Source organism: Etheostoma spectabile, chromosome 12 (genome assembly GCF_008692095.1).
Source record: "Etheostoma spectabile isolate EspeVRDwgs_2016 chromosome 12, UIUC_Espe_1.0, whole genome shotgun sequence".
Classification (NCBI taxonomy): domain Eukaryota; kingdom Metazoa; phylum Chordata; class Actinopteri; order Perciformes; family Percidae; genus Etheostoma; species Etheostoma spectabile.
Genome location: NC_045744.1, coordinates 25,093,224 through 25,101,519, shown reverse-complemented (window position 1 = coordinate 25,101,519; position 8,296 = coordinate 25,093,224). Strand labels below are relative to the sequence as shown.

General features: G+C 41.5%; 1 long non-coding RNA gene across 2 annotated transcripts in view; it reads left to right on the top strand.

Moving 5' to 3' along the window:
- LOC116699613 (uncharacterized) overlaps nucleotides 1-8,296 on the top strand; it is a 61,459-nt gene that overhangs the window by 8,179 nt on the left and 44,984 nt on the right. For both annotated transcript variants that reach the window (XR_004334470.1, XR_004334469.1), the window contains one exon: nucleotides 586-778. This is a non-coding gene — a long non-coding RNA (uncharacterized LOC116699613). The remainder of the gene's footprint in view (nucleotides 1-585; nucleotides 779-8,296) is intronic.

Genomic DNA, 8,296 nt, shown 5'->3' with positions numbered 1-8,296 from the left:
AAGAGTTCTGTGTGGAAACAATCAGTAATACACTTCTTTATAACCCGTGCCCCCGGAGTAAAAAACAAAAACCCTTGTTTGGAAAACGGTTTAATCTTAAACATAACAATTAATGGATCTCAGGCAGACCGTTGGATCTATTACTTATTTCTGAATCTGCCCTACGTGTGTCAAGTTTCTTTACCGGTCATTCTATCTTACCTGGAAAAGAACATCTCGTCTCTTTGGATAGGCTATGGTCTCGACCTGGGACCTGCTAAGATAAACAGCTCTAGACAACTGTTTCTCTCAGACTCTATGCCATTTATCCTTAAAGGAAAAATGCAAAGTCATAACAAATCCAGTTGTCTCCTAAAAGAAGACACTGAGGACAGACACAGAAGTCATATACTCTGAGAGGCATTGGAGAACAATTATGAATAATTAATATGAAAATCATTGGTTAAATGTAATTTTCCCATTACACTTAACATTCAAGTTTTTACTTTTGATGAAAATCTGCAGATATCGGAAAACTCCAGAAAACAAGCAGATGCATTCATCCATAACGTTTGATATTATACATGTCTCTCCCATTTGTTCCAGCATCTGGTGTCTACAGTTTCAGGGGGGGATGAGCTGGACCTCCAGGATGCCACAAACAGCGTAGCCATCCCCGGCTCGCTGAGTCCCAGCACCGCCACCGCCTGGCTCAGTCTGTCGGGAGAGACCAACTTCTTTCTGGCTGCACCGACCGGAGGCATCGTGGGGCTCTCTCTGCCGCCGCATGGCACGCAAGGTACACAAGGTACACAAGGTGTGTGTGTGTCGGGGGAAACACTGACTACCTTATTTTTTTTAATTTTTTTTTTTTAAACAACGCAGTTAAGACGGCAGGCATGTCTTGTTTAGGCAGCAGCCTAAACTGCAAAGAGTTGTGGGAAACCTTGGTCTCTCTCTCTCTCTCTCTCTCTCTCTCTCTCTAAGACCTCCTCTCTGCAATTTTTTGCCTTGCACAAAATTCGTCTTGGTGAAAATTGGTGTCGTCATTTGGAAAGACCTCCATGAGTATCCCCCCCCCCCTTGTGGACATTGTGTAAATACCTTTAACACAATTTGTGTTTTAAATTAGCATCCCAATGTCAACATTACAATCAAAAATTCAATTGAAAAAAAAAAAACAAATCCTGCTCAGAATAAATGGTGATGATGTCTAAAATAGATTCTATAAATGGCAGGCATTGTTTATCTTTCATTAAGCACCAACATAACTGATAAGCGACGACATACGGTTAAAACTTAAAATAAAAAGCTGGGTGCCAAAAATTGTCCCTCTTCGGGCTCCCCCTGCTGTATTGTCAAAATTGGGAATAAAGAACCTCAGTCGGTTAGTTGCTTTGCATAGTAGATCTCTGTTCCCTTGCAATGCTTTAGCGAGTTATGTTAAAACTTTAGGAGCAGCGTATGCAAACGCGGTCAAGTTTCATTCTAAAACAATTAACATCATACTTATACAGTTAATGAATCCCCAGTGGGGGGGAAATTACAAAAACCTTACCAACCCAATTAGGTACGGGTAAGATGCTAACGTTAGAACAAATACTAATTAGAAGTTGAGTTACTGTAATGTGATTCCACATGTATTTTCCTCAACAGAACCAAAAAGAAATCCCAACTGTATGCGGGTGTGGTGGGGGAGAAATTACACAAAAGTGAAAGGGGAAAACAATAAAGGCACCCACTACTCCTCCTGAGGCCAGTAGCTGTTTTCTGTGTCGTTTACGAGGTCTGCCGGTCAAGTTGGACAACTCTTGAGGTTCAGAGGAGGTAGATTGTCTCGTAAGAGACCCGCCTGTTATAGGCACTTCTCACCGTGTGTCTCTCTCGCTTGCTAATTGTGTTTTAGTATTCAGTATGACTTTACTGCTAGTGAAGTAAAGTAAAAAAACTGTTACAGTAAAAGTTCAGCAAGTTTATATTCTATTATAATAATCAGGATTTATAACTTAAATGTGTTTTCTGTTGCAGATATCTTAACTGTAACTAAAGCGGTCAGCATCGGTAGTGGAGTAAGATCACTAATGTCCAAAATACTAATAGCAAGATTAAGTTAAAGCTGCGTTCTTCGTGTGGGAAGGTTGGGAGTGATCTCCCAGGAGGAGGGGACGTTCCAGACAAGGGGCCGGCGCGTTTTCTTATGCGTGAGAACACATTCATTCAACTGGTGAGTCAACCGCTTTAATACAAACTATAAAAAATAGTTTGCTGACCATCAACACAAGACTCTATTTACTGTAAAACATGTAGCACATTCAGTACACAACACTGCATTTTAAAAATCGTACTGTAGCGTGAAGTTCTGGGGACTGTTCAGCTGGGGGAGCAGTGGATGGACACCAAACCTGCTGAACTATGCGGTTGATGCAGATGAGGACTGCATCTGAGTAACTGCGCGTTCTTCCAGGAGGAGTCCAAATACAGGAAGACTCTCAACGTTGTCACCCTCCTAACCAATCAGAGCATCCACAGGTTGCTGCCTGCCGCACCCCCTCATTACAATGATGTGAGTCGAGGACTGCCAGATTTAATCACGATGCTATTTTTGACAGATGCCAGAGAAGCTCCGCAGCCATTCAGGCACACGGACAGAAAAAGTCGGGAAAAAAAATAAAACATCGTTAATTTTCAAATAAAATGGTTGTGTTCACGGTGATCCGAGGTCACGCAGACACTGGAAAACCACAGCACATAGTTGTAATCCTTGATGGAAAAATGTTCTGTGGTCTATTCTACATGAAATTTACCGATCTATTGAGTCTCGGGACTCAGCTGTCAGCAGGGCGTAAATTACAATTTTTGACCCACCTGCCACGTGTTACTTTTACCAGCACTTTTTTCCTCAAAGGTGAAAAACAGGAGTGCTGTCTCGCTATGGGCTTACTGTTGACATTGCGCCGTCCATGGGCTGTGTAGGGGGGGGGGGGCGGGGGGGGGCTAGACTTTTTACCCTTGAATTCGTGCCTTGGTGTTTTATTTCACTTCCCCTTAAAGTTCTATGCACTGATTCTTGGCTTGCTTTCCCATTTCCTTGTTCTTATTATTTATTTTGTCCCCCAATTCAGGCAACCGGCCTACATCATATCCAACCTTTTACATCCTCCCATTCCAACCATGCCTTTGAGCCTTGGATTTTGCTCAAGCCTTTTGTTACTTTTGTTATTTAGCCTTGCCTTTGCTTTGTTAGTCTTTATTTGTTTCTATTTTCTTTTCCCTTATCTTTTTAGAATTGTATTTTTGTCTCAGTTATTGGCTTTTCATTTGATGCATTCTCTAATCGATCCTTTGCTTTGGCCACTAATTCATTTTAGCTTTTCAGACCCCAGCCTCTGCCCTTTTTTTTATTTGTCAAGACAGCACTTTTTGTATTATTTTCCATTTTCAACCTTTTTTACTTTCCTTTTCCAGCATTGTTATGACTTCTTTTTTGAGTTTTTTTTCCTTTTGTTCACTTATCACGCAGCTATAAGCCTTTGTTTTTCACCTTATTTAGCACTTCGAGCCTTGCCCTTTGCTGACTCTATTAAGCACTTCATTTTTTTTTCTTTTATTTCCTTCAGCCCTTTACTTTTTCCCCCCTATACATGCTCTGTGCTTTGTCTGGCTAGCCGTTCTTGATACCTCCTACATTTTATTTCTTACCCCACCCCCTTACCGATTATTTTCTCCCACCTTAGCTTTCCTTTGTTCCAGTTTGGCCTTTTTTCTTTTAGTTTTCTCGTTTTTTTTTCAGTTCACCCGCCCTGTTTATTTTTACCAGAAGCCGTGTTGGGGCCACATTCTTTCCCCACACTTCTTTCGGCACTCAATGCTGTGGTTACGCGGTGATATTGATTGTTTTCTCATATTTTAAGTAATTAGTCCTTTTTTCTCACACAGCCTTCCCCCTCTATTTTTGCTCTTAGTTTTCTTCCCTATCCACTTAGTCTTATAGTTTGCAATCCCACTTCCTGTTTACGCCGTTCCTAGCTTAAGCCTGGCTGCGGTTCCCATAACAAGCCCCGTAGCTCTTTTTTTTCCCCCCCGGCACGCCGCCCTGTTCGCCTTTAAGACATTGTCCCTTTGTAATTATTTACACGTTTTTCATGTTTTCGCTGGGGCAGTCCGTGTTTTGTCGTTCCCCTCTTCCATCTTCGGTGTTTTTTGGGCTTAACTTTCTTCTCTTATTCCCCAGCCTTCTTTTCTGAGCTTTCTTTATTTTTCACAGCCTTGTTTAGCCCCGTGTTTGGCCAGCATTTCTTTTTGCCCTTGTAGTTACAGCCTTGGTGGCACGGGCTCACAGCGCTTTTCTTCATTACCCCTGGCCGGGCCTCATTGATCTGTTGTACTTTGTTTTGCGGGCCGTGGGGGTGGCATACTTCCATTTTTATTTTTCCTTTATTTTCAGCCTTGCTTTTGTGCGCTTCTTTTCTCTTTTAAGTTAATTAGCCGTGTTAATGTTCTCCAAACCTATGTGTTTTTTTTCTTTGTGTTTTGGGCGGGGGCTTGGGCTAAACGTGTTGTGCGAAAATTTCTTCACCCCCAGCTCTTTTTGTTGATACACTTTCCGGCCCCTTACCCTACCCCACCACAAGCTTTCCCCCTTTGATTTTAGCATTCACACTCCCATTTTTTGGATGGCGCTTTGCAATCTTTTTCCAGCCTGTTTATCGCTCCTCGGTTGTTTGCTCAATTGACCATTCGCCTGGTTTCCTTTTGATTGTTTCAAATGTTACGCCTTATTAAAATTTTTTTTTTTGTGCTTTTTTTTCTCCACATCGCCATTTGCTTTTTTGAGTCGGTCATTCAGGACTCTTTTTCTTAGCCCACTGTTCTTTTGTTCGGTTTTTTTTTATTTTGGCTCTCTTTTTACTTCATTGCCTGTTCCAGCCTTATCGCTTGTTTTTCCTTTCCCCTCTTTGCTTCGTCAATGTCTCGTTCCCCCCACTTATTTTTTTCCCCATCCCCCATTCTTTTCTGTTGTTGGCTTCTTTGCTTTTTTTTTAAATCCCCACAGTTATTTTTTCTATCTAGTTTTTTTCTCTTTTTTTCAAGAATCGTTGTTAGTATTTTCCATAAGCTCTCATTTTTTTTCCGCGGGTTTGTTTGTCCGTTCATTGGCTAACACCTTATCATGTCCTTTTGTTTTCCGTGGTGCGCCCTTTTTTCTTACCATTCCCAAGCACACTCCCCCAGTCTGGCCCTATCCAGCTATTTGCCATTTCCTCACTTTTACTTCTCACTAGTCTTTCTTTTCTTTGATTTTTAATTCTTTTTTTCCTAGCATAAGCATTATCCTTTTCATATCCTGGGCTAGTTAACCTTCGGTAGTATTTGTTTGTTTTGATAAAAGGTAGCCTTATCTGTTATTTTGGCCTCCTTTTACACTCTTATTTTTTTTCATCTTTTGTCTTTGTTTTTTACCTGTTTTTTTTGATTTCCTGTCCTTGTTTGCTTTTGATTCGTACATGGATTTTTTACAGGTTGGCTTTTTTCTGGCTCGTTTATTTTCGCTCTACGTTGCCAGTTGGTTAATGTGAGATGTTCGAGTCTTACCCAGGTCACCCCACACGTCTAGTCTTCATTTAAGTTTCAACTACCGAATGCATGTGGACCCGCCTCTCACTCCCTATTGGTCTTGTCTTTTTTGGCTGGTTCCGTTTTTGACTGCTCCTTTTGGTTTGTCTTGTGCTTTAGTTAAGGATATATTACCACAATACTGCGATACATTGGGGATTCCTTTCCGTTGTCTGTCTTACATTTATATTGTGCTTCAGTTGGTGCGGTGTTCCCCTTGATCTCTTCCTTTGGATTGGTTTTCCCCGGGCCATCTTATATTGCTTAATTATGTTATGCATTCCATTTTTTTGCCTTTAACGAGTCGTTTTTTCCTGAAATCATTTATACTCTCATTGGTTGTTCGATCCAGCCATCGGGTTCCGGCTAGATGTAGATTGACTAGTCCCTGGTACCCTTCGTTTTTATTACTTGCTTATATAAATTCATATATTCCGATTTTTTGTTTGTTTTGCGGTTTTTTTTGTCAATTAATCCCCATTTCTTTACCCCCCTGGCTGGTCACGTCCATGGCCCACGCAGGCCGTTTCCGTTCAACACCAACTTCCATGCGTGTTGCCCTGTGTCTGACGGACGCTGGCGGATTCCACTTCGCAGTTTCCATGCTTGCGCATTTTGTCTTCTATGTAGGGTTGGTAAGCCTAACATGGGACACACACACACCAAAACTTTTACTGTGTGATTGATAGAGGTCCGCCTTTTTTCCGGATAAATCATCTTTTCTACCTGGATTACACAAAATTTTGGGTTCAAACTATAGGCGAAGGACAGGCAAAGATAGCTTTGATACTCATCTACTCCTCAACAAGGTGGTCGTGCTCAGGTGCGCAGCAACTAACTTCTGTTTCCAAGGAGCTAGAGTGGTAGCAGTGCTTCACCTTTTCTGAGATGTATATATGTATGTACAGTTATTTATGTTATGAAGAGAACCCATCACAAGAGTTTGATGAGGAAGTTGTTAGTATGGGATCTGATCTAACTCTTGGCCGGAGTCGATACATTGTGAGGATCGATTAGTTTTTCTCCAATAAGCCGGTGTGCCTCCTTATGTGTTGGAAGCTTCTTGTATCAGAGAGGGAGGAATTTATTGGAATTTGGTTGGAATAGTGATGTACATCTGTTTGCCAACCCCCGAAAAGAATTCTTAGACGGTTGTTTCTGCAATTCACCCTGAATCTTTAAATGTTTAGATTTGACGTTGTAATGTTTGGGATCATTTCCTTGTTCTTGCTAGAGATACAACTCTCCGAATTAATTATGACTCAGAATGTTTTTTTTTGGTGTCCTGATCAAATACCCGTTAGATTTGTGACAACGAGGTGCTGGTGCCTGGACAATTCAATTCAGTAATGACATTTACTTTTTCGGTCTTCCGGTGACCCTTTCCTCTTGAGTAAACCCATAAAGAACCCTAAATCCGGTTGCGAATATATGGTTTTTGAATCTTATAAACGTTTATATCAATTATATGTTGATCTCAGGCTTTAGACCGTTGGATCATTACTTTATTTCACTGAACCCTCGCTTACGGGTGGCAGTTTTTTCTTGTTACCCCGTTAATTATATCCTACTGAAAAGATACATCGCCTTCCCTATCCTTTTTTGTCATATCAGGCAGTGATAATACGGATTCCGAGATTTCACTAACTGTTTTATCGTCAGATAGCGTATGACCAGGTATGTCTTAAAGTGGAAAAACCATTGCAAAGTCATAAATTCAAACTTCCAGTTCTAGTTGTTCCTAAAAAGGCAGCTTGTTCTTAACTGATAGGATTGAGGACCTTTTGAGACAGTACAAGAATGTTCAGATTACGGCTGAGAGGCATTGGCTGAACATATATTCGGACATGAAAACTCAGGGATAAATTGTAATGTTTCCTTAAGTGTCACTCCAACGTTCAATTTTTACTGTGATGAAAATTTAATTTTTTCGCCAGATGCTCTTGAAACTACAGGGGAAAACAATGCTATTTTTGATGACTATTCACCATTTAACGTTTTTTTTTTGATTATACTATTTGCTCTCCATTTGTTCCAGTATTACCTGGTGTCTACAGTTTTCAGATTGGTGGAGTCAGCCCCTGTGGACCTCCTCGGACGCCTGCCAAAAGTGCAGTAACTCTACTGGCGCGCTGCAGTCTTTTTTTTTAGCAAACCAGTGCTGCCTGGATCAGTCTGTCTGGCAGAAGCGCAACAATCGTCATTATGTGCCTTTGCACCAAACCGGACCTTTTTTTTTTTTTTCTTTTTGCTGATAATGGCTGTCTTTCGCTGCCGTCCGAATGTTGTTTTCATTTTCAATGGTACACAGGACTATAGGGCTGGAATCTCTGTGACAGCAGCAATTGAGAGTGGGCGGGGCGTCGGGTGAAGGCAGGGATTTGGCCCACCATTTGAGGGGGTGCGGATCTAACTACATGGTTTTTTTAACCCCCGGTCAAGGAGTGTATTGTTTTTTAGCAGCAGCCCTAAGCTTGCAAAGAGAGTGTTGGGAAACCTGGTGTCTGTCTGGGATCTAAAATTAATTGCTTATTGGACATGAAAAAATTGTTAGGTATGCGTTCGTCGTCAAACTGAAGACGACCCGCTACAGGATGCTGCCCGTAAAGCAGCAATGGGTGGAACAGTTTGGCATAGCCACCAGTCCTGGCTGTACTAGAGCGGATGGGGGTTACTGTGCACATTCAATTGCTTTTGTGCAGGT